General features: G+C 39.3%; 1 protein-coding gene across 1 annotated transcript in view; it reads right to left on the bottom strand.

Annotated features, from left to right (window-relative positions):
• KIAA1217 (KIAA1217 ortholog) overlaps positions 1–27,520 on the bottom strand; it is an 888,358-nt gene that overhangs the window by 538,658 nt on the left and 322,180 nt on the right. The window contains exon 3 of the mRNA XM_055274883.2: positions 19,560–19,709. The gene's annotated coding sequence lies outside the window, so the exon portion shown is untranslated. The remainder of the gene's footprint in view (positions 1–19,559; positions 19,710–27,520) is intronic.

Raw genomic sequence — 27,520 nt, 5'->3', positions numbered from 1 at the left:
ATTGGGATTACATCGAATCTGTAGATCAAATTGGGAAAAACTGACACCCTGACAATATGGAGTCTTCCTGTCCATGAATATGTATCTCTTCATTTATTTATATCTTCTTTGATTTCTTTTTGAGTTTATAGTTTTTCAGATAAAGAACATGTGTATATTTAGTTAGATTTATACCTAAAGTATTGATTCTTTTGGTGCTGATGTAAGTGATGTTGTGTTTTTACTTACAAGTTTCAATAGTTGATTGCTGGTATATAGAAAAACAATTGGCTTTTCTATATTAACCTCATATCCTACAATCTTGCTGTAGTTGCTTATTAATTCCAGTATTTTTTGTTATTGTTGCTTCTTTGGGATTTTCTACATACATAATTGATTATTTAAAAATAATTTCTATTTATCTATTGAGATTTTGTATCTCTTGTGCTGTTACTAGTCAATTCTTTATACATTTTTTCCCTTGAATTCTTTAAACATAATTTCAGTAGTTGTGCTGACATCATTGCTAAATTTAACATCCTGGCTGACTCTGTAAATTAGCTTCATTGACGACTATTTTTTCTGAGTATAGGTTGCAGGTAGACTTTCCTGTTTCTTTGCATACTTTGTACCATTTTGTTGAAAACTAACATGTTAGATCATAAAATACAGCATTTCTACTTTTCCCCCCAAGGTTGTTGTTTTTTTGTTTTGTTTTGTTTTTATTTTTTTTAGAAACTTGCTAGGAATTAATCTGTAGAGTCTTTCTCCTCTGCTTTGTGTAGCTACTTATTTTTTGCTCAGTCCTTGTATTCTTATATTTATATTTTTCAGCCTGGCTTCCTAGGGGTCATCCCTGTGTCTTCTCAGCTCAGTGATCAACCAATGATTGGGCAGAGATTGTACTCAAACATCTCAAGCGATAAGGCTTCCACTTTCTGTGTGTGTATATATGTGTACTGGGGAACATGTTCAAACTTTGAGCATTTTCACCTCTTCTTTGACTTGCACTTTTCTCTGGTCTATTTCTGGTCTCTCTGAAAGGCATCCGTGCTTCCCAACCAGCCATGGCTGTGTGAAGCTTATATAGTCCTTTCTTCCAAGATCTCTTTGTTAAGTTTCTTGCTTGTCCACTGCCCACCCAAATGAGACCACAACCTCAAGCTTAAGAGCAGCAGATTTTACTCATTCATTTCTTATCAAGTTTGCTACTTTCACTGACAACGCTACTTAGTGTGGTTTTTACCTTTCATTCCAAATCAGATCAGTCTCCTCTGACAATTAAGTTGCTGATTTTCACAGCCAACTTCCCTCTTGTAAAACTACAGCATCAACCATGCATCTGCTGATGGCTAGGTGATGGGGGTAGCCCCAGGAATGAAAGTCACGGACTACTATTCTCACCCAACGCTCTAGAAGTTTTTCATAAATTAATGCTTCATAATTTTTGTTTGCCTTTGGTTGATTTCTGGAACCATATATGGTTATTTCTGACAAATTTGTCTGGTGTCTACATAATTTTGGGGGAAAGAATTGACTGACTTTTGTGGCTACTTTTATGATCTTCTCTTTGTCATTCTTGTTATGCAGTTTCACAGTAATGTATCTTGATGTAGATTTATTTTTATTTTATCTCACTTTGAATTTTGGGGGTCCTTGAATCTGAGAATTGTTTTGTTTACTTATTCCTGGAAAATTCTCAGCCATTATTATACTTCTTTTTTTCTTTTTTAGAGTTGTTTTATTTTTTAGATTATCTTGATTGAGGTATAATCCATTCTCTTCTCAAATTTTATTCTGCTCTTATTTTCTATGATTTCCTAGTCTAGGAGTTAATAAGCTATCATCCAAGGGCCACATTTAGTGTGCTGCCATTGTAGAAATAAAGTCTTCTTAGAATGTAGCCGGGCTCATTTGTTTACATTATTACTTATGGCTGCTTTTGCACTGCAACGTCAGAGTTGAGTATTTCCAAGACTCTATGGCCCCTAAGCCTAAAACATTTACCATCTGATCTTTCACAGAAGTCTGCCCTCCCCTGCCCCAAATCTTCAATCTAAAATGTGTTCTATCTTCCCCACTATATTTTCTTTTTCTTCAAATGCTTCTTTCACAATTACCTCCACTTTGTCTTTTTAAGTGGCATTGTAAATTATTAAAAGCTCTTTCAGTTCACAAATCCTTTCTTCAGCTAAGTCTAATCCGATGACTAATGCAGTTCCTACTTTCAGCTATTAGTTCATTGTTTAATGTTATGTAACTCTACTATACTTGCTATATGCTTTTAACTCCTTGAGCATATTAGAGATCAAACTTACATATTCTAGGTCTGATAACTCCAATGTCTGAAATTCTCCACTTTGTGGTTTCTCTTGGCTTTTGCTAATGGGTTCTCACTTTTTTGTGTTTGGTGACTTTTTATTTAGGAGCACATATTCCTTATAATATTTTTTTAATATGAAGCTTGGGTTTCAGGTGCATTCTTCCAGAAATAATTTGTATTTCTTCTGTAAAGCAGAAAGAAGCTGGGATACTACCAACTTGAGGCCACTTTAAACTCAGATCTTACTTTTTGGGGGGCTACAAAGGTAACCTGGTAGGGTTGTGGTTGGAGATTTTGAAGGAATACATTTTCTTTTTTGTGCTCTCCCTAAACAGTGAGGCAAGCAATTATCTCCATGAACTCTGAATGAGATGTGCACTTGTCCTTACACTAATCTTTCTTGCTTTCAATGTATGTTGTTCCACATTGCTATGTCTTTAGGCTTTGTTTTTTATCCCCTGGGTGAGACCTTTGGAACCCAGGTCTGGGTCACAAGCAAAAGGTAAACTCCCCGGGGTAAGTGGCTGTGCTTCTGTGGAACTGCATTTTCATATAATTTCTGGCCTTTGCAGGAGTTCTACTTTTACAACAGTGCAGTTATACATATAAAATTAAATTTTTAAATTTTATCCAGCTTTTTAGGTATGTTGTATCAGGAGGTGTTTCACTTAAAGTTGAGTATACTGTGTTTAAATGGAAAATTATAGTGTGAATTTAAGCCAGTATGTTACTTTTTCAGGTTTATTTGCATTTAACATTGATTCTTAATTCTGAATAAAAATACTACATCTTAATTAAAGTTGGCAACTGTGTGGAACTAGAGGAAATACATTAGGGAAGGAATTTTTATAGTCCCCTTACATTGAAGTGAAAGGCTGTCTACTTCATGCTTCAAAAATATGATTTCTGTGATAAGCCAGAAGTTGTGTGGATATGTATATGCACAATATATTTTGTATTAGAAACTCAATGTTTTCATTAGATTTTCAAAGGCAATAGTAATCCTGAAAGGTAAAGAACCATTGCTCTGTAGAATAAAGGCAACTGTAATGTATTAAACATGTTCTAGGAGCCAAAAAAATATATATATATATGATTTCTGGCTGGGCACGGTGGCTCATGCCTGCAATCCCAGCACTTTGGGAAGCCAAGGCAGGAGGAGTGCTAGAGGTCAGGAGTTCCAGACCAGCCTGGGCAACATAGCAAGATCCTATCTCTACAAAAAATGTAAAATGTTAAAGTTAGCCAGGTGTGGTGACACATGCCTGTAGTCCCAGCTACTTGAGAGGCTAAGGTGGGGGGATCACTTGAGCCCCTGAGTTCAAGGCTGTAGTGACCTATGCTGTGCCACTGCACTCCAGCCTGGGTGATAGAGTGAGACCTTGTTTCAAAACAAAAAAAAATCAAAAAAAAAAAAAAAAAACTAACCAACCAAACAAAATATTCATGATTTCATTCAGTAAACATTTATTGCGACCTACTATGGGTAGGCCTATAACGCTACCTGCAATAGAAGATTCAAGCAAATAAAGTCTTAGTTCTATATTATGTTAATCATTATATTTAGCATCTCTTGAGGGCTCACTGCACGTTTTTTTTAAATGCTTGCCAGTTTTAGTGCTTTATATATTTTATCACTTTCAATCCTTAAAATAAATGTATGAGGTAGGTACTTTAGTTACTATGCTTATTTTTACATGAGGAAACTGAGGCAGAAAGAGGTTAAATAACTAGGTAAGGTAAAAAGCAAGTAAGTAATGAACCCAAGATCCAAACCCTTGCAGTCTGACTCCAGAACACACGTCCTTAATTACTATAGTTACAATATTATACTATACTACAGTATACTACACTATATAATATTATTAAACATAAGAAGCTTAGCTTGAATTCTTTAAACATAATTTTAATAGTTGTGTTGACGTCTTTGCTAAATCTAAGATCCTGGCTGACTCTGTAAGTTAGTTTCACTGAACACTATTTTTTCTGAGTACAGCCTGCAGGGTAGATTTTCCCGTTTCTTTGTATACCTTTTATAAAAGGTGTTTGAATATAATCTCTGCCCAATCACTAGTTGATCACTGAGCTGAGAAAACACAGGGATGACCCCTAGGAAGCCAGGCTGAAAATATAAATATAAGAATATAAGAACTGAGCAAAGAAATAAGTAGCTACACAAAGCAGAGGAGAACTGAATTCTTTAAACAGGAAGATAACAGACACAATATATAGAAAGAAAGAATACAGAGACATATTTGATAAATGTTACCATAGCAGCCTAGAGGAGACCATCCCAGAAGGCCCAGTTAGATCACCAGGGAAGCTTCAGAGGAGACTTGGAACTTTAGCTGTGCTTAACACCAACCTCAGCTATGCATGCTGAGATACATAAGTTAAGGTGTCAAATGGTACCTTATTTTCCTTTTCTAGTAAATTGCTTAGCTCATTTAATGGCATGTTAAGGAATAAACTGCACATACTGGGAAGTTTAAACCTTTATTTGCTTTGAAGAACCAAGAAAGCATATCCTGTTTTTTTTTTTTAACCCAAGCAAACAGGAAGAGGGCACTTCCCAGTACACTTTGAAGTTACTTTGCGGCCTTAGGACTAGGTTCTGGTCTTAAAAATGGAAGTGGATTTTACGTTTCTATTTCTTTCTTTCTTTTTTCTTTTTTTTTTTTTTTTTGAGTCAGAGTCTCACTCTGTGGCCCAGGCTGGAGTATAGTGACACAATCTCAGCTCACTGCAACCTCTGCCTCCCAGGTGCAAACATTCTCCTGGCTCAGCCTCCTGAGTAGCTGGGACTACAGGCACCCGCCACCATGCCTTGCTAAGTTTTGCATTTATAGTAGAGATGGGGTTTTACCATGTTGGCCAGACTGATCTCGAACTCCTGGCCTCAGGTGATCCACCTGCCTTGGCCTTCCAAAGTGCTGGGATTACGGGTGTAAGCCACCATGACTGGCCTTATGTTGCTATTTCTAGACCTGGCCATAAACCTCCCTAACAATCACTATAAAGTCTTTCTCGTCTACTAAGACTGCAGAGGCTGCAACATGGAAGAAACTATTTGAGAGGCAGCCCAAGAAGAGCCACCTGATTCTTATGGAAGGATCACATCAACAGTAAATCTTTATTGTTTTAAGCTACTGATATTTTGAGGTTCCTTGTTATAGCAGTTAATTTTAATTACCAATGAGTGGAACAGATAGGCATGTAGACTAAGCAGTCTCACTGTACAGCCCTTTCTAGGAAATGATTTGGAGGAATCAGGAAAGCATTATTGTAGTCCTCAACATTTCTTTTTGCCGTTTACTTTGTTGGTTCTGCCAGTTTCCAAGAGTGGCATGGTTGCAGCAATGACAGCCAACAGAAAATGATATTTTGCTTAGGACAATTTTGATAATTACATGCTTTTTTAGGGCCAACATTTATTGTACCAAGAATATTATTATATTTTTGAATAATATTATTTTAGAATAATACTATATTTTTGATCGAAGATAGTGTATTAACTTTTGTTCCATGTGCTTTATTCTGTTTAATTCTCAAAACAATATGAAAGGGTATGACTATTACCCTTTAACAGCAATTCAATGCGGTTTTAACACTGCTTAGAAAAACTCTCAGTCCTCAAAATGATTTTCAAACTCCTAGAAAAATATAGTACATTTTTCATGTGTGAAGATATAACTTGGCCATATTTCAAAAACACTGATTTTTTCCAAAGTTTTGAGACTCTTTCTTAAGATACTAAAAAATAGTTTTCCTTCAGACTTGAGATTTCTAGCTGAAGCTCATGAGTTAGATGCTGTATTGATCTAATATATCATTAACTGGCAAAATGGTACAATTTATCATGTCCACAGGGCATTATGGGAAATTCTCTCTACTGCTTTGGGTCCTTGTATGCACTTTCTCATTTTTTTCACATAACAGACTAATGATAGAGGAGCTCTCATTTCAGTCTTTTGTTTCCAACAAGCAAATGCATGTAAACAAGCAATTATTTTTGAAGTAGTGTACTCTTTCCTACACTGTTTAAAGCAGTGATTTGCTTATTTCAAAGTGTAAACTCTGTTTTCTGCCTGTAAAACAAATTACCTTATACCTGAATATGAGAACACGTAGTTTCTCCATGGTAGCTAGTAAAAACATCTTTCTTGCCAGAGCGTATTAAATAGATTATTAAAGTCCATTAACTTAAATGCATGCAAGTACCCTTTATTTAAAAACACATTTCTACAGATACTATTATCCAAAATCAAAATGGCATTTTCTGGGTAGCCAGGAGACAGAGTCATAACCTTATATGAAACAGGAAAAGCAAATAAACAGGCTCAATTTACATTAAAATGATGTCATTAAGCTCTGCAGAACGTGTTGGTATCTCACCTACTGCCTGTCAAGAAAGTATAACAAATGATGTTGTATACACATTAATTTTCCTGTTCCATACTTTGGTGGAAGGAGTAATGTTGAATATTCTCAGACAGTGACACATCCCACAATTAAGAGCACTGTCTAAGGTGCTGGCTCTTGGCGTCACTGTGAACACACACATCTTTCCCTCTACTTTTGGTTTCCTCTCTTTAGCTTCTTCCATACCTCTACTTCCCTCCCCTCATGGCAGCACTCCCCGTAGCCCACGGGCAAGTTTCCCTTCTCTCACCACACTCCAGAATCATCTCCCCATTCTTTGACTCAGGTGTAAGATTTTTTCGGATTTTCATCTAGTCTATGTATCTCCTAACTTACCTGAAACCTGATCCTGAACATAGCAGGACATTTCTGAGTCATTAAAGATAGTTGGAGACTGTGTCTGCACAAAATAGGGCCACTCAAGTAACCAGATGGCACAGAACTTTCAATCAAACGCAGTTGATTCTGTTATTCACACTAATTATGGTCTATAACATAGACATGGACGCTGAATTAGCAAATACTGAGTCATAGCTCCTAGAGGAAATACAGGGCTTGGTTCCTATAAGCCTTTGGCTTTTGTCCACTGATTAATGCATAACCTTGTTTTATGTGTGTTTCTGCTTAAAGACATCTTATTTAATATATAATTAATATATAGATGTATATTGAAATGACATAAATATTCAATATATATATTTTGATTTATTAACATTGAATCATGGCCAAAAACAGTATAATTCATGCCCGAACAAAGCTTGTCTAACAAGTGTATTTTTTCTCTGCAAGGCACATCTCAGCCTTCTTGTGCTTAGATACACTGGACGGTACTTCAGTATATTGCTTAGGGGGGCCATTTTTAAACAGTGAAATCACCACTGAACATGCAAAAGGCATAAAAATGCAAAAAATATGGCACCAAATAGATTGTGAAAGGAACACTTGTTTACAATGTACTTTGAGTGACTCAAATTTATTGTCACTCTGTGCTTATATGCAAAAGCACCATGAGTACTGATTTGAAGATTACAAATGCATTTTAGTGAGTATTGGAATCTGCAGACACAGAATCCACATGTAATGAGGACCAACTGTATTTGAATCATAAAAATGTTATGAGTTAGGATGTGATTTATGATCCCCCCAAAATAGTTCTATTTATAAAAAGGTGTATTTTCTACCAACAGAAGCATGAGATCAGTAATAGCTTAATCCAACCAAAGTTTAAATTTTTGTTAAAGCTGTGTTAAGAAACAACCTTGACTTCTCTTGTCTCTACAGGGTACTTCTAAATTACAGTTCACTATAATAGGCATTATATTCCAGCTTCCTCTGAAAGTTCTGCTTTTTAAAAAAGTCCCCAGTCTCCAGGGTTCCAGCAACTAAATACAGACTTCAGTATTGTGTTTAGGGGAAATCCCTCATTCAAAGGCACGAGGGAGAATTTTACCCACTAGCCTTGAAGGAAGAGACTACTATCTTATAATCAGACATCCTGGTTTTCTGTGACTGGGAAATTCCTTTCCTACTGCCTCTCTTTATCCTGCTTAGTAGTTCTATGCAAAATGACACTCACTGAGCTTTTGCTTCTTGGCTCAGTTTTAGCAGGATCAAGGAAGCCCCAGGCTGTGGCTAGTGAGGATGGGCTTGGAGGTCTTAGAGAGTTGTAAGAATAACCTGGGTTTCAAATTGTGAGGTTTGACATGGAGCCAAGATCCTAAGTTTACCTGGCTTGGTTTTCTCTTTAGGATTTATACTGTGACCCATTTCAATGGGAGTTTAAAACCACCATTTTGGAGTCCTTTGAGATGCTGAATCCTGAAATATTCTCAGAAAGTCAACATAATCCTTTTCATAAAGGCTCACAGCAGAACTGCAACCAGCACCACCTGTCTACAGATATACCTTAGGTCTGCTTTAGGTCGTAAAATGGAAATAAGCTTTCAAAGTGTTTTTCAAGTTGCCTTTGGGTTCTGTTAAATGTAGAAATGTTTCTTTCTTTCATTTTTCCTTGGTCAAATGAAATGTCACTGTCATTTCCATCTGAACATGAAATAATGCCATTGGATATTGGGGAAGGAAAATCCACATGAAACATCTTCACAGACGTTATGGGAGAAATGCTGGTTTAGAAAAAGCCTTTGTTCTGTGGCAGAGGCTGCCATGGTTGTTCCATCACATCAATTTTTACTTACACCATTTAATAAATAAAAACATGCTGACTGTCAACCCACGAGAACAACCCAACACCAGTTACTGAAGAACAGAACTGCTTCAGTGAGAAGAGAAGAAGGGCAAAGCATCATGAAATGAGTTTTAAATTTCTTAAGTCGAGCGCTAAGTTGAGAGTTCCATTTTTCCTGTAATTGATTTCTTTTGTTTCAAGAGAAACTCACAACTTGTTTGAATCTGGTTTCTGCAATGTTAACATGGAAGCACTAGTACTTGCCAGTAATCTGCTGCTTTAGGATGTTAGGAGACTCTTTCTCTGCTTTTTTTTTTTAAAGACAATTTTATTTATTTAATTTTAAGGCAAGATCTCACTCTGTCACCCAGGCTGGAATGCAGTGGCATGATCACAGCTCACTGCAACCTTGAACTGCTAGGCCCAAGTGATCCTCCCACCTCGGCCTCCTGAGTAGCTGGGACTACAGGTAGGCATCACAACATCTGGTAAATTTTTAAATTTTTTTTGTAAAGATGGGGTCTTGCTATGTTGTCAAGGCAGGTCTCAAACTCCTGGCCTCAAGAGATCCTCCTGCCTCAGCCTCCCAAAATGTTGGAATTATAGGTGTGAGCCACTGCACCAGGCTGAAGACAATTTCTTAGATGGAAATACCTATCCAATGTTCTGGAGGTTCCATAGGTAATGCTACGCATGAAATACTACACTCACAGGCTCTGGTATTCTTCCCTACCTGGCTCACTAGCTATGTGACCTTAGCCAAGTGCCTTAGTCTGCTAAAGGTCATGTCTCAACTGCAGACTGAAGTTTATTACCAATCATATTGGAGTGTTGTGAGGTCTTAACGAGAGACTGGACTTATAGCTGTTGGATGTCTTGGCTTCAAGAAGTAGTTGCTGTAGATTTATTATTTCTGCATCCTAATCCCATCTTTTGGTCATTCTGCACTTCCTTTGCTTCCCTTTCATGACCAGCTGGAACCCCATCCCAGAGAGGGAGTATTTGGGGTGACAGATGCCTTGCTTCCTGTCCAGGGCCAGAAAAGCCTTCAGGCCCTGGAAAGGAAGTTAGCAGAATGCAAGTGTATTTATTCTAACTCCGCTGGTTTTAAAGTTTCCTTTTTTTTTTTTTTTTTTTCAGCAAATGTGTTTTCTTCCTCTCATGGAACCGAGAACATATGTGATCCCTGGCAGATGATTTTTGCAACTCTTAAAGTCAGGATTGGAGAAGGCTGACTCACAATTTCTTACACTGCACGTGTGAAATCTTTCAAGAAAATTTGAAGGGGGGGGAAGATCTACAGTATTTTGGATGATGTTTTCAATTGCTATGAAATTGGTAAAAAAAAAAAAAAAAGGATCGATCAGTTATTTGCTTCTATTTCTGACTTTTAAAAAACTTTTTATTTTAAAACAGCAGGAAGAGATGGGTTGAACAAAAGGTAGTATCACTGAGAAGAACAGAAAGAAGGTAACATTTGTAGAGCATTGTAGTTTTCCAATCATCTTAATCATTTGATCTTGTGGCATTTCTGTGATGCAGTTTTTATCTGTGACAAGAACAAAAGATCTCAGGGATACAGAGCCATTGAGACTTTATGGACTGTAATCATTGACTTTTTTTTTTTTGCGTTTTACTCTGTCATTTTTTTTAAAAAAGTTCATACTGTTCAGGTTTTCTTAAACTGAAAGTAAGCTAAAGAATGGGAAGCTAGAACATGATTCCTGTTAAAATAATACATTTGAGAAAATGTTTATTTTTTTATTTTTTTTATTTTTTTTTATTATTTTTTTTTTTATTATACTTTAGGGTTTTAGGGTACATGTGCACAATGTGCAGGTTTGTTACATATGTATCCAGGTGCCATGTTGATTTCCTGCACCCATTAACTCGTCATTTAGCATTAGGTGTATCTCCTAATGCTGTCCCTCCGCCCTCCCCCCACCCCACCCCACAACAGTCCCCGGAGCGTGATGTTCCCCTTCCTGTGTCCATGAGTTCTCATTGTTCAATTCCCACCTATGAGTGAGAACATGCGGTGTTTGGTTTTTTGTCCTTGCGATAGTTTACTGAGAATGATGTTTTCCAGTTTCATCCATGTCCCTACAAAGGACACGAACTCATCATTTTTTATGGCTGCATAGTATTCCATGGTGTATATTGCCACATTTTCTTAATCCAGTCTATCGTTGTTGGACATTTGGGTTGGTTCCAACTCTTTGCTATTGTGAATAGTGCCGCAATAAACATACGTGTGCATGTGTCTTTATAGCAGCATGATTTATAGTCCTTTGGGTATATACCCAGTAATGGGATGCCTGGGTCAAATGGTATTTCTAGTTCTAGATCCCTGAGGAATCGCCACACTGACTTCCACAATGGTTGAACTAGTTTACAGTCCCACAAACAGTGTAAAAGTGTTCCTATTTCTCCACATCGTCTCCAGCACCTGTTGTTTCCTGATTTTTTAATGATGGCGATTCTAACTGGTGTGAGATGGTATCTCACTGTGGTTTTGATTTGCATTTCTCTGATGGCCAGTGATGAGGAGCATTTCTTCATGTGTTTTTTGGCTGCATAAATGTCTTCTTTTGAGAAGTGTCTGTTCATGTCCTCTGCCCACTTTTTGATGGGGTTGTTTGTTTTTTTCTTGTAAATTTGTTTGAGTTCATTGTAGATTCTGGATATTAGCCCTTTGTCAGATGAGTAGGTTGCAAAAATCTTCTCCCATTGTGTAGGTTGCCTGTTCACTCTGATGATAGTTTCTTTTGCTGTGCAGAAGCTCTTTAGTTTAATGAGATCCCATTTGTCGATTTTGGCTTTTGTTGCCATTGCTTTTGGTGTTTTAGACATGAAGTCCTTGCCCACGCCTAGGTCCTGAATGGTATTGCCTAGGTTTTCTTGTAGGATTTTAATGGTTTTAGGTCTAACATATAAGTCTTTAATCCATCTTGAATTAATTTTTGTATAAGGTGTAAGGAAGGGATCCAGTTTCAGCTTTCTACATATGGCTAGCCAGTTTTCCCAGCACCATTTATTAAATAGGGAATCCTTTCCCCATTTCTTGTTTTTGTCAGGTTTGTCAAAGATCAGATAGTTGTAGCTATGCAGCATCATTTCTGAGGGCTCTGTTCTGTTCCATTGATCTATGTCTCTGTTGTGGTACCAGTACCATGCTGTTTTGGTTACTGTAGCCTTGTAGTATAGTTTAAAGTCAGGTAGCGTGATGCCTCCAGCTTTGTTCTTTTGGCTTAGGATTGACTTGGCGATGCGGGCTCTTTTTGGGTTCCATATGAACTTTAAAGTAGTTTTTTCCAATTCTGTGAAGAAAGTCATTGGTAGCTTGATGGGGATGGCATTGAATCTATAAATTACCTTGGGCAGTATGGCCATTTTCACAATATTGATTCTTCCAACCCATGAGCATGGAATGTTCTTCCATTTGTTTGTATCGTCTTTTATTTCATTGAGCAGTGGTTTGTAGTTCTCCTTGAAGAGGTCCTTCACATCCCTTGTAAGTTGGATTCCTAGGTATTTTATTCTCTTTGAAGCAATTGTGAATGGGAGTTCAGTCATGATTTGGCTCTCTGTTTGTCTGTGATTGGTGTACAAGAATGCTTGTGATTTTTGTACATTAATTTTGTATCCTGAGACTTTGCTGAAGTTGCTAATCAGCTTAAGGAGATTTTGGGCTGAGACAATGGGGTTTTCTAGATATACAATCATGTCATCTGCAAACAGGGATAATTTGACTTCCTCTTTTCCTAATTGAATACCCTTTATTTCCTTCTCCTGCCTGATTGCTCTGGCCAGAACTTCCAGCACTATGTTGAATAGGAGCGGTGAGAGAGGGCATCCCTGTCTTGTGCCAGTTTTCAGAGGGAATGCTTCCAGTTTTTGCCCATTCAGTATGATATTGGCTGTGGGTTTGTCATAGATAGCTCTTATTATTTTGAGATACGTCCCATCAATACCTAATTTATTGAGAGTTTTTAGCATGAAGGGTTGTTGAATTTTGTCAAAGGCCTTTTCTGCATCTATTGAGATAATCATGTGGTTTTTGTCTTTGGTTCTGTTTATATGCTGGATTACATTTATTGATTTGCGTATGTTGAACCAGCCTTGCATCCCAGGGATGAAGCCCACTTGATCATGGTGGATAAGCTTTTTGATGTGCCAGTATTTTATTGAGGATTTTTGCATCAATGTTCATCAAGGATATTGGTCTGAAATTCTCTTTTTTGGTTATGTCTCTGCCAGGTTTTGGAATCAGGACGATGCTGGCTTCGTAAAATGTGTTAGGGAGGATTCCCTCTTTTTCTATGGATTGGAATAGTTTCAGAAGGAATGGTACCAGTTCCTCCTTGTACCTCTGGTAGAATTCAGCTGTGAATCCATCAGGTCCTGGACTCTTTTTGGTTGGTAAGCTATTGATTATTGCCACAATTTCAGAAGCTGTTATTGGTCTATTCAGAGATTCAACTTCTTCCTGGTTTAGTCTTGGGAGGGTGTATTTGTCGAGGAATTTATCCATTTCTTCTAGATTTTCTAGTTTATTTGCATAGAGGTGTTTGTAGTATTCTCTGATGGTAGATTGTATTTCTGTGGGATCGGTGGTGATATCCCCTTTTTCGTTTTTTATTGCATCTATTTGATTCTTCTCTCTTTTCTTCTTTATTAGTCTTGCTAGTGGTCCATCAATTTTGTTGATCTTTTCAAAAAACCAGCTCCTGGATTCGTTAATTTTTTGAAGGGTTTTTTGTGTCTCTATTTCCTTCAGTTCTGCTCTGATTTTAGTTATTTCTAGCCTTCTGCTAGCTTTTGAATGTGTTTGCTCTTGCTTTTCTAGTTCTTTTAATTGTGATGTTAGGGTGTCAATTTTGGATCTTTCCTGCTTTCTCTTGTGGGCATTTAGTGCTATAAATTTCCCTCTACACACTGCTTTGAACGTGTCCCAGAGATTCTGGTATGTTGTGTCTTTGTTCTCGTTGGTTTCAAAGAACATCTTTATTTCTGCCTTCATTTCATTATGTACCCAATAGTCATTCAGGAGCAGGTTGTTCAGTTTCTATGTAGTTGAGCGGTTTTGACTGAGTTTCTTAACCCTGAGTTCTAGTTTGATTGCACTGTGGTCTGAGAGACAGTTTGTTATAATCTCTGTTCTTTTACATTTGCTGAGAAGAGCTTTACTTCCAACTATGTGGTCAATTTTGGAATAGGTGTGGTGTGGTGCTGAAAAAAATGTATATTCTGTTGATTTGGGGTGGAGAGTTCTGTAGATGTCTATTAGGTCCACTTTGTGTAGAGCTGAGTTCAATTCCTGGATATCCTTGTTAACTTTCTGTCTCGTTCATCTGTCTAATGCTGACAGTGGGGTGTTAAAATCTCCCATTATTATTGTGTGGGAGTTTAAGTCCCTTTGTAGGTCACTGAGGACTTGCTTTATGAATCTGGGTGCTCCTGAGTTGGGTGCATATATATTTAGGATAGTTAGCTCTTCTTGTTGAATTGATCCCTTTACCATTATGTAATGGCCTTCTTTGTCTCTTTTGATCTTTGTTGGTTTAAAGTCTATTGTATCAGAGACTAGGATTGCAACCCCTGCCTTTTTTTGTTTTCCATTTGCTTGATAGATCTTCCTCCATCCCTTTATTTTGAGTCTATGTGTGTCTCTGCACGTGAGATGGGTTTCCTGAATACAGCACACTGATGGGTCCTGACTCCTTATCCAGTTTGCCAGTCTGTGTCTTTTGATTGGAGCGTTTAGCCCATTTACATTTAACGTGAATATTGTTATGTGTGAATCTGATCCTGTCATTATGATGTTAGTTGGTTATTTTGCTCGTTAGTTGCTATAGTTTCTTCCTAGCCTCGATGGTCTTTACAATTTGGCATGTTTTTGCAGGGGCTGGTACCGGTTGTTCCTTTCCATGTTGAGTGCTTCCTTCAGGAGCTCTTTTAGGGCAGGCCTGGTGGTGACAAAATCATTCAGCGTTTGCTTGTCTGTAAAGTATTTTATTTCTCCTTCACTTATGAAGCTTAGTTTGGCTGGATATGAAATTCTGGGTTGAAAATTCTTTTCTTTAAGAATGTTGAATATCGGCCCCCACTCTCTTCTGGCTTGTAGAGTTTCTGCTGAGAGATCAGCTGTTAGTCTGATGGGCTTCCCTTTGTGGGTAACCCGACCTTTCTCTCTGGCTGCCCTTAACATTTTTTCCTTCATTTCAACTTTGGTGAATCTGACAATTATGTGTCTCGGAGTTGCCCTTCTCGACGAGTATCTTTGTGGCGTTCTCTGTATTTCCTGAATCTGAATGCTGGCCTGCCTTGCTAGATTGGGGAAGTTCTCCTGGATAATATCTTGCAGAGTGTTTTCCAACTTGGTTCCATTCTCCCCATAATTTTCAGGTACACCAATCAGACGTAGGTTTGGTCTTTTCACATAGTCCCAAATTTCTTGGAGGCTTTGTTCATTTCTTTTTATTCTTTTTTCTCTAAACTTCCCTTCTCTCTTCATTTCATTCATTTCATCTTCTATCAGCGATACCCTTTCTTCCAGTTGATTGCATCTGCTACTGAGGCTTCTGCATTCTTCGCGTAGTTCTCGAAACTTGGCTTTCAGCTCCATCATCTCCTTTAAGCCCTTCTCTCCATTGGTTATTCTAGTTATCCATTCTTCTAATTTTTTTTCAAAGTTTTTAACTTCTTTGCTATTGTTTTGAATTTCCTCTTGTAGCTCAGAGTAGTTTGATCGTCTGAAGCCTTCTTCTCTCAACTCATCAAAGTCATCCTCCATCCAGCTTTGTTCCGTTGCTGGTGAGGAACTGCGTTCCTTTGGAGGAGGAGAGGTGCTCTGTTTTTTAGAGTTTCCAGTTTTTTTGGTCTGTTTTTTCCCCATCTTTGTGGTTTTGTCTACTTTTTGTCTTCGATGATGGTGATGTACAGATGGGTTTTTGGTGTGGATGTCCTTTCCGTTTGTTAATTTTCCTTCTACTGGACAAGACCCTCAGCTGCAGGTCTGTTGGAGTTTACTAGACGTCCACTCCAGACCCTGTTTGGCTGGGTGTCAGCACCGGTGGCTGCAGAACAGCGGATTTTCGTGAGACCACAAATTCAGCTGTCTGATAGTTCCTCTGAAAGTTTTGTTTCAGAGGAGTACCTGGTTGAATGAGGTGTCAGTCTGTCCCTACTGGGGGGGTGCCTCCCAGTTAGGCTGCTCAGGGGTGAGGGACCCACTTTAGGAGGCAGTCTGTCCGTTCTCAGATCTCCAGCTGCGTGCTGGGAGAACCACTACTCTCTTCAAAGCTGTCAGTCAGACAGGGACATTTAAGGCTGTGGAGGTTCTCGCTGAGTTTTTGGTTGTCTGTGCCCTGCCCCCAGAGGTGGAGCCTACAGAGGCAGGCAGGCGTCCTTGAGCTGTGGTGGGCTCCACCCAGTTCGAGCTTCCTGGCTGCTTTGTTTACCTAAGCAAGCCTGGGCAATGGCGGGCGCCCCTCCCCCAGCCTCGTTGCCGCCTTGCAGCGTGATCTCAGACTGCTGTGCTAGCAATCAGCGAGACTCTGTGGGCATAGGACCCTCCGAGCCAGGTGCAGGACACAATCTCCTAGTGTGCCGTTTTCCAGGCCCGTTGGAAAAGCGCAGTATTAGGACGGGACTGACCCGATATTCCAGGTGCCGTCTGTTTCCCCTTTCTTTGACTAGGAAAGGGAACTCCCTGACCCCTTGCGCTTCCCGAGTGAGGCAATGCCTCTCCCTGCTTCGGCTCGCGCACAGTGCACTTCACCGACTGTCCTGCACCCACTGTTAGGCACTGCCTAGTGAGATGAAACCGGTACCTCAAGCAGAAATGCAGAAATCACCCGTCTTCTGTGTCGCTGGGGCTGGGAGCTGGAGACCGGAGCTGTTCCTATTCGGCCATCTTGGCTCCACACCGAGAAAATGTTTCTTTAGCTATCACTGTAATTGATCAAGTATGCAACAGACATTCTTTTATAAGATACCCAACCCCTAACTTCCAAAATGCCAGATCAAAAGTCTTATCTATGCAATGTTTTATGAGTGATTAATTCCGACTGCCTATGGACAACCACAAGGACAGAGCTCCCATACAGATACACAAATTCAGCTCAGACAGAGTAAGCCTTAATCACAGAGTAAGTCTTTGAGAGCGAAGCTCCCAAGCTCAGAAAGGAAAAGGGTTCCAACAACTCCTGCAACAGAGACTAGAAAAAGCGTCAAGAGCCAGAAATATTAACTACAGGCTAAGAGGTAGTCATTTCCACTTCCTTCCAGAGCTCGGTTCAAATCTCGGGCTTACCACTTAGTGACTGTGTGACCTTGAGCTAAGCATTTCAACTTTGCAGGGTCCTATTTCCCTGTGTGTAAGTGGGGACACCAACAGGTCATCCCCATGCATGGCTGTGAGATGAAAAGATATAACATACACTGCACAGCATGTGGCATGCAGCAGACATCAAATAAATAGTAGCTATCGTTTTGTAGCATTGTGATTATCCATAACCCTGGGTTTGCAACATCATTAGTGCTATAATTTGAAACACATTTATTCTTTATATTCTAGCAAACTAGTTGAAAGCCTGTTTTTTCAAATACATTATCTAGTTTGGACTTAAAAAAAAAAATCCCTGTCGATGTTCTGCTCTGCTTATCAAAGGCTCTCTCTAATGCTTACCCAAGGGTAAGTAAATTACACAGGATTCTGTTCTGCCTTCTATTGTTCTTCTCCAACCACATTCCAGGTGGTAACGAGCCAATTCCTTTACTTCCTCTTTCCTCCTACCACATTCTATACCCGAAAAAGATGCCAGTTAAGTTTTAGCCCTCCTTTAAAAGTGAATTTCCATCTTTATTTTATTCTTTGAAATTATTTAAAGTGGTTGCAAGTTCTTTTAGTGCCCTCCAATCCCAATTCAGGCAACAAAACAGTCACAAGAGAGAATGATTAGTGCTTTTGCCAGGGTCTCCTCCCACGGATGACTTTGTAATGAACTATGCATCCATAAAAGGTTGACTCTTTGATCTCTTGCTGCTTGTACAATGCTAAAGTGCAAGGCATTCCAGGGCAAACCACACAAAGAGAGAGGAATACAGGTTATTTATGGTAGTCCGCTGACTCTAAGTTTAGCCTAGCTCTTTAAAGATTCAAATACACACATCATATTGACTGCCAGGTCTGCTCCCTTGTGTTACAGCAGCATCTAATGGGGCGGTAGCGTAGGAATGTCTGATCCCTGGCTTCTCCCTGGGGTGAGAAAGGTAGCTGGCTTGGCAGAGACAGTCACAACAGTATTTATAGAGACAGCAGAAAATAGAATCCATATGCTTACAAAGGGAAGTCAGGGTAAATCACCGGGAGCTGAGAGGACTCCTGAACTCCCTTTCTGAAGCCTGCTTGGCTTCTGGCACAGACTAAACAGGACCTACCTACCAGCTTTCTAGCTGCACAAAATCCAGCACCCGCATGCCCTCCTTCATCTGATGGTTTTCTACCAACAATGTCACTTTACAGAAGGAGGGGATACAGCCTCTTTGGTTGCTTGAATTCAGAAGCTGGTTTGCAAACTTTCTACCGTCACTCGGGGAACTTTTGCCATCACTAAGCGAACTTCTTGTGTCAGAGCTGGTGCAAACATTCTGACATTGAGGAAGCTAAGTTTAATGCTTCCTGACAATGATTCTCTGACCATGATGTTGAAGGCCCTTCTATCCCTCTGTGATGTGGCTGAGTGCTGATTTATACAGCTCACTAAACCAAACACCAAGTTGAATGAAGACGGTATTGAGACAAGATAAATCATCTATCTATCTATCTATCTATCTATCTATCTATCTATCATCTATCTATCTAATTTCCTACCTTCCTTTGGATTAAATATCAAAATTTTACATCTTGCAGTCAGAATGTTGAGGGCTGTATGAAAACTTTGTAATTGGAGAAAATGAAAAATGTTAATAGTTTTTATTAGCATAAAATATTGAACTGGTGGATTTATGAACAGAATTTAGGTGGAATGAATATGCTAAAGTTGGGGATTAATTGGTCATCTCACCATTCCAGACACTCAAGGCCACTCATGTAGGCTGATTTGGGGAAAGCAAAGGGATCTCAATGAAACTGGAAAATTAATTTTGCTCTTTTATGGGATCCTGACTTTGATCAAGATCATATAATTGGACAGACCCAAAAACGACTCTTATTTCTGATTCATTCTATTCCCTCCATAGACACAGGCAGTCATCAGGTATCTACACCGTTCCCTCTACCCTTCGTCAAAAAGTTCATGTTCTCTGAGCATTTTCGTATTCTTTAGTCATTATCATGGCTTTGAGCCAGAGTCTGAACACAAGGACAGGCATATAAATGGATCTAATACATGGTCTGAAAAATAACACATGTGCTAACCCTGTCTGCAACACCGAAGGAAGAATGACTAAAAAATAAAGCAGCTGCATATCAGAACAAATACCTGTGGGAAGATCGCAGGGTTCAATTTGGACATTTTGTTCCATTGAGCTCAGAGAGGGAATGAACAGAAGCCAAGTTGTATAGATAGGCCTTTAGCTCATAATTCATTTACTGTCAAGATGATGGATGCTCATTTTATGATTTAATAAAAAGATAGACCTTACCTAAAAAGAAAATGAGCAGGAGGAGGAAGACTCCATGGAGAAGTAATGCAGTCTTTCAGGGATGATTCCCAGGGGCTCTGGGCTGTGGTTCCACTCCGTCTCCAGGACACAGTGCAATCGGCCACAAATTTAGGACCCCAGGATCTCCATCTGTAAAATACAAGTCATAATGGAATTGTTCCCACTGCAGAACTGCTGAGTAATTAAAACTCAAGTGGATTAAAAAAAAAAAAAAAAAACGCAGAAAAAATGAAGAACAAAATACCTCTATGACATATAGCCTGGCTCAGGATGCTTTGTAATTACACACAGGGCTTTATAGTTATCCAAAGTTAAAGTTCAAGTTAACTTCAGTTTTCCAGTATTTTCCCCAAAATATTAGTCGGATGCTATAAAGGAAAGTAAACACATTCGACTAAGTCAACCATTAAAATCAGAGTTGGCGTAGGTAGTTGGGGGCGGAAGGAAATGAAGAGAGGCCAACTGAGAATCAGAGAGGCTGAATGAAAAGCTGAACCATTGCAGATTTGCATCTCTAATCCCTTTGTTAGGGATGATGTGCAGCTGCAGTGGCTATGTCGCTCCAAGAGCCTGCTGCACAGAGATGCCTGGTTCCCTCAGCCATGCCAAACAAGACATGGTCATGGTCATGGTCGTGGGAGTAAGGACAGGTAGGAGAGGCTGGAACACTGCTGAACATGAATTGCCCAACATAAAGGTTTCTGTCTAAATGGAATTTTGAAGCCTAAAGATTTCAAAATTATGGACGAGGCTGAGAGGCACCTCTTCTGTGGAGGAGGGTTTTGGGATTGTTGAGGAGACCTAGAAGAATGAACTTGACATTGCAACTTTCCCCTGCACTTGGTAGATTTCTATGCTGTGGGAAACTATAGTGATTTACTTGATGTCAGAAAACTGGGGGCTCACAGAATAAGGCAACCGGTTAAAACAGTATTTTTCCCAATATAAATTTGTTTCTATAAACTCCTCTTAGGATCCTGAGAAACATATTTTAAGGAGAAGGAAAATGATGGATGAAAGTATGGAAAAAGATAATTGAACACACTTATAATAGATCATAAACACATTATTGAGTTTTGACCATCATTTAGTAGCCAGGCTATTAAAATGTGAACTATGCCCCAATTAAAACATATCGCAAACATTTTGTTGAGTTTTCACCCTGAAATACTCATGCTATTATACTTTTAAAATATTGGCTATGACCATACAATTTAAATTATTTCTTGTGCTGAGTTCAATTAGTTATTAATATTATCCACTTAAAGTTGTATTTTCAAGCTATTTTGGGCATCAAAGTGGTCCACTGAAACCGTATAACCCAGGAGAGATGAGTGGCCTTGATGTCAGGTGAAGTCTAGGTTCCTGGGAAAACCATTTGATTTCTGGGCTGTTTCTTTACCAACAAAATGAAGCTATAAGTTCTTGATGAGTAGAGGATAGTATCCCACCTCTGCTAATCTATATTCGAGGTTCTAGTGTTGATTCTGTGACCACTTCACCATAAAACTTTGCACACATTCTTACCTACTCTGAGTTCTTCTTTTGTCTAATACTTAGCACAACATTTTCTCCATTCACCACACTAAGTTCCACTGGCCACTGAATGACATCAAAACTGTGAAATATTGAAAATTGAATATCACTACAATGTGCCAACTACCTGGCACTCTAACAAGGCACCATACTAAATCCATTGTTATCACTTTTAATAATAATAATTCTCTAGAAAGGTAGAAGTGATCTCACACATTACTACAAAGGAAAGCGAGTTTCCAGATTTAAAATGATTTTCCTGGTGAGTAGCAGACTGAGGATTTGAACCCAGGTCAGTGGGACTTCATAGTCTGGGATCCTTCCACTTACATAAACCAGTGACCAGGTGAAGGAGTGATTATTTTGCCCAATGACATAAACATAGCTGATTGATTGCTTCAGATTATTATTAGAATAATGGTAATAGTAATCAATTGCCTGACTGTCTCTGTAGTGAAGTCCTCTGGGGTCAAATCTGGTGAATTTGAACTAATTAGGGGAGGTAACTGAAAAATGTATATAAATAATATAGACAATAACTAGCTTACATTGAGTGCCAAGCATTGTTCCCCATACATTATCTCATGTCATCCTCAGGACAGTCCTACCAGCTAGGCATTGTTAGCCCAATCTTGCAAATGAATAAGCCAATGCTTTTAAAGGTTAAATACATTGTCCAAAATCACGCTGTAAGTGGCAGAAGCCTGATCCCAAATCCCAGTCAGCCTAACTCCGTAGCCCATTCTCTCCATGGCTACTCTCTTTCTGTGCGGGTAATAGTTTGAAATTCTATGTGAGTAAGTTTACTGTTTGGGATAGAAAGTTCTAAGCTGTTCCCACCATCCATCTCTTTTCCTTGAGTCCTGTTGCCCAACCTTCCCACTTTGGTCCTCCAGGACACCAGACAAGGCTTCTCATCACCCCTGGTTCCACAGCTCACAGCCCTTCCTTCCCACTAGATTGGCCCAATTCTATCCCTGTTCCAAATATTTGTATTCATCTTTTCTGCTCTTCTTCCTCCAAATCTTTGCCTCAATGGCTACAGTTTTGCTCTCTTCTTTCCCCTTTCTGCATGTGAGAGAGAAGAAGAAAAAAGCACTCTGAGAAAGTTATATATGAGAAGGCAGACAATTTGTGCATGCACAGTGTGGGCACTGCGACAGGACATGAAAATACATCTCGAGTTATTTGCCAGTCACTGGATCTTGTTGAGAAGTAATTAGCAATAATAATCCATTGCTTGGATCTCTTCATAGTAAGCAAAATTCTCTAGAATCTAATCTGGAGAATTCAGACTAATTAGGGGAGGTAATTGAAAAGTGTATTAGAATATAGTTCCAAATATAGTTTTATTATTTTTACACAAATAGAGTAATTCCAGTTATACTACTAAAAATGGCCAAGTGGAAGTTCTTAGTGAAGTTTGTTATAATGAATGAATAAGAACATTTGTGATCAGTCTGTTGTTGTAAAAAAAAAAAAAAAAAAAAAAAAAAAAAAAAAAAAAAAAAAAAAAAAAAAAAAGAAGAGTATATCAAGACCACTTGGCTTAACCTGAAAAATCTTGTCTTTGAATAAAATAAAAAGCCCTCAGCTGGGCGCTGTGGTTCATGCCTGTAATCCCAGCACTTTGGGAGGCCGAGGTTCATGCCTGTAATCCCAGCACTTTGGGAGGCCGAGGTGGGAGGATCATGAGGTCAGGATTTCAAGACCAGCCTGACCAACATAGTGAAACCCCATCTCTATTAAAATAGAAAAATTAGCCAGGCGTGGTGGTGTGTGACTGTAATCCCAGCTAATCAGGAGGCTGAGGCAGGAGAATCGCTTGAACCCGGGAGGCTGAGTTTGCAGTGAGCTGAGATCGTGCCACTGCACTCTAGCCTGGGCAATATAGTGAGACTCCAACTCAAAAAATAAATAAATTAAATTAAATTAAAAAATAAAAAGGCCTCTGAAATATTTTGGATGTTGCTACCCAGTTTGTAAGATTTTGGAAGACAGGGTTTATTTAGTAAATATGAACTTCGAATCAGTCGAACTCCAAATTATTTAAAAATGAAAATACTTTGGAAATAATAGGAATATGAAACCCACTGAGTCTGAATGAACACAATTTTCCTGTTTGACTACTGCAAATTACTACAGTAGCAGAATTATAGAAAACGTTCTGTGATTCAAAGTGACACATTAAATCATCAGAGTTATCCTGTGACAGCACAGTATTTGTGAGAAAAGCAATTGTGAAACCCACCCCTTTTTGCAACAAACTTTCTTCCACTGGTGCCCTGGCAACCAGTCAGATTTTCTCATTTGAGAAATTCAACCTGGCTGCATACAATAGATAGAAATGCAAGGAAGTAAGGTGCATTTTCATCAAGTGTGAAACAGTTGATGATATTCAGAGTTAAAGAAATACTATTTGAAGGACATGAATAGACAATTCTCAAAAGAAGATAGACAAATGGCCAAAAATAAAAATAAAAAAATGCTCAACATCACTAATTATCAGTGAAATGCAAATTAAAACCACAATGAGATACCACCTTACTCCTGCAAGAATGGCTAGGCTATAATTAAAAATAAAAAAATAATAGATGTTGGCGTGGATGTGGTAAAAAGGGAACACTTTTATGCTGCTAATGGGAATGTAAACTGGTACAACTACTATGGAAAACAGTGTGTAGATTCCCTAAAGAACTAAAAGTAGATCTACCAATCAATCCAGCAATCTTACTACTAGGTATCTACCCAAAATGAAAAAACAAAAAACAAAAAAACACTTGCATACACATGTTTATAGCAGCACAATTCACAATTGCAGAGATGTGGAACCACCAGAAGTGCCCATAAACTAGTGAGTGGATTAAGAAAATGTGGAATGTATACACCATGGAATACTAATCAGCCATAAATAAGAACAAAATAATGGCATTTGCAGCAATCTGGATGGAGTTGGAGAACATTATTCCAAGTGAAGTAACTCAGGAATGGAAAATCAAATAGCATATGCTTTCACTTATAACTTGGGAGCTAAACAATGAGGATGCGAAGGCATAATAATGATATAATGAACTTTGGGGACTCAGGCAGAAGGGTGTGAGGGGGGTGAGGGATGAAAGACTACACATTGGATACAGTGTTCACTGCTTGCGTGGCAGGTGCACCAAAATCTCAGAAATCACCACTAACAGACTTATCCATGGAACCAAAAACCACCTGTATCCCCAAAACTACCAAAATAAAATTTAAAAAATACCGTTTGAAGGGTATGAAAGAGCGGGGTTTCGGTTAATTTTGTCCTTATTAAATAATGCATTTAATTGCTAGTGATTGCTGGTTTCATGTGAAGCAAGGGTAACATCTGAAGTTGGATGGAGCAGAGGTCCCCGCCAGAGCCTCTGGTAGGCCCACTGGGCCTCTGAGGAGGCCTGGAACAGCAGGAGCAATTTCTGTAAAGAAGGAGAGAGGCAAGGTCTCTGGACTGTTCTAAAAGTGCCTCCGTGGTTAGAGGTGGTGGCAATCTGAGTAAAGCGTGTGACCTGAGACTTGGAGCTGACCCAGGCCCAGCTCTGGACAACCTATGCCTGAGCCCGGTGGAGAGAGGAGACTAAGAATGAATTGGAAAGAATCACAAGTGACTGTGACCCTGACTAGAAGTTGCTAGTTACCAGCTGTAAGGAGAATTAGGCGGTAAGAGCATTGAGGGCAATCGCCACAAATCTGCTCATCTCCCCTCCTTCCGTGGCTCTTCACCTTCCCGAGAATAATATCCACAGCCCCGAGAGCGCCCTGAGATTGTTCACCACAGTCAGCATCAGCTGCTTGCCTGCTTCTTGGTTTCTTTTCCCAGCCTCATCTACTATCACATCCCCCATAGGGATCCAATGCCCAACTCATGGCTGAACTACTGGCGGTTGCTTATTCAACTATGTTCTCTCATGACTCCAGCTTTGTTGTGTGTGACACCCTCTGTCTGGAATATCCAGTATCTGCCTGAAAAATCACCTACACAGGCTGCAAGATACCAGAGCAGCACTCTTTCTTCTGTGAAAATCATAGCAAACTCCTCCTTGCTAAAGTATGGCATGAAGTCGTGGCTAAGAGTGTGCCCTCCAGATAAAATGGTCAGGGTTTGAGTTTAGACAATTCCCCTTGCTCAGGCAAACTTCTGTTTCTTACAATCAAGGCCTTTCTCTGGTGCAAACACAGCCTCCATACTATTCTTTTGAATCTTCCTCTTCAAATCACCACTTTCTGTATCAGTTAACCTCTCAAAGGATCTGTTTCCTCATCTATAAAATGGAAATGATAATGATGGTAATAAAAATACACACATGCCATTTAGTTGTCTTAATAAAATAAATATCTGTGAATCATATAGTAACCTCCCTGGTATACAGTAAAGGCTCAATAAATGCTAAGAATATTTTCATGTATCTCTTATTATAGCATATCTTATGTCACTTAAATACTTGTTTACTTTCTATCTTATCCACTAGAATCTGAACTCTTTGAAGGAGGACCTGTGCCTTACTCATTTTGTGTTTCTCACACCAGAAATAATATTTGTTGCATAGTTCAGTTTGATCATTCTTGTAATAAGAACTCACCAAATGACTGCTCTGTGACAGACATTTGCATATGAAGCATGGCAGATGTATGAATGAATGGGGTCAGGAAAATAGTACCTAAGTAACTCCAATTATTACATAAAGGCAGTGATTGTATTATGTAAGATGAGCCATATTAGTTAAATTATAAGTAGAGCAACATTTCAATTAAAATATACTCACATTGGCAATTAAAGCAGCTGTGTGTGTGTGTGTGTGTGCGTGTGTGTGTGTGTGTGTGTGTTTACTTTGCAGTCTGGCCCCATCCTACAATATCTTTATTGTTAAGGTTTTAATTCAACAAAATCAAACCTCAATGTACTAAAGAACTCCAAGAGATTATCTGGTCTTCATTCAAAAGTTCAGGCATCAGAGACCTCACATTTTCCCCCAGATAACCAATTTCCAGAATGCTGTTTCTCTTTCCTGCCTCTCACTTGCCCTCAGTGCCCATTTGAACACACAGGAGGCCCATGGAGGGAGGGCAGTGCTCGACCTGGGGTGAAGCCCCAATTTGTAGACAAGGCATGGCATCCAACAGCCAGAGGAAGCTGTGTACTTGAATAAATCTGACAGTGTTTTCTCATGCTCATCAATCTTTCCACCGTGTTTGGTACAGTTGAAAAGCCAGTTGGATTTCCATGACTGTTCAAATCACCACTTGTGCCCCAGGATACTGCATGGCACAGAAATGACATCAGACCTACAAGATACACGTTGTGTTCCTCAATGCCCGACGTTAATTGCATTAGTCTGTTCTCATACTGCTATAAGGACATACATGAGACTGGTTAATCTATGAAGGAAAGAGGTTTAATTGACTCACAGTTCCGCAAGGCTGGAAAGTTACTTTCTGCCTCCGGAAAGTTACAATTATGGCAGAAGGGGAAGCAAACCCATCCTTCTTCACGTGGTGGCAGCAAGGAGAAGTGCAGAGCAAAACGGGGAAAATCCCCTTATAAAAACATCAGATCTCGTGAGTGATAAATCACTCACTATTACTAGAACAGCATGAGGGTAACTGCCTTGCATGATTCAATTACCTCCCACTGTTCCCTCCTACAACACGTGGGGATTATGAGAACTATAATTCAAGATGAGATTTGGGTGGGGACACAACCAAACCATATCACTAGTTACGCAAAGGTATACTTCTACTGAGTTGGATTTTAAAAGTATACAGTGCTAGAAATTATGATAATATATGAACCATGCTTCCAACACTTTTATGAGGTTTACAGTAATCATTTTTTGTTTGTTTGTTTGTTAGATAGGGTCTTACTCTATCGCCCAGGCTGGACTGCAGTGGTGCAATCACAGCTCACTGCAAGCTCAAACTCCTGGGCTCAAGTGATCCTCCCACTCAGCCTCCTGAGTAGCTGGGACTACAGGCTTGTGCCAACATGTCCAGTTATTATTATTATTTTTTTAATTTTTAGTAGAGACAGGGCCTTGCTATGTTGTCTAGTCTGGTCTCAAATTCCTGGGCTCAAGCCGTCCTCTCGCCTTGGCCTCCCAAAGTGCTGAAATCACTTGGGAGGGATCACTATAGTAATCTTAATAAATCAATAAAGGGCACATGAAATTTTTATTAGTCAGAGTGTTCTAATACATTTCCCCCTCTATACTGAATATTGTGGGGAGAGTCCACCATTCAAAACTCCTTTGCATTATTGGGAAATTATCTGCCATGTCAGTGAATCTACCCCCTTATCCCTTAATCTAAGTGGAAAGGGTAAGACCCTTCTCAGACGTTTCCGTCCCCCTTCCCCATCTCTGCACCATCCCTGGCCA

This window comes from Symphalangus syndactylus, chromosome 4 (assembly GCF_028878055.3).
Source record: "Symphalangus syndactylus isolate Jambi chromosome 4, NHGRI_mSymSyn1-v2.1_pri, whole genome shotgun sequence".
NCBI classification, from domain to species: Eukaryota; Metazoa; Chordata; class Mammalia; order Primates; family Hylobatidae; genus Symphalangus; species Symphalangus syndactylus.
Note: the sequence above shows the minus strand (reverse complement) of the source record. Positions and strands in the feature narration are given on the sequence as shown.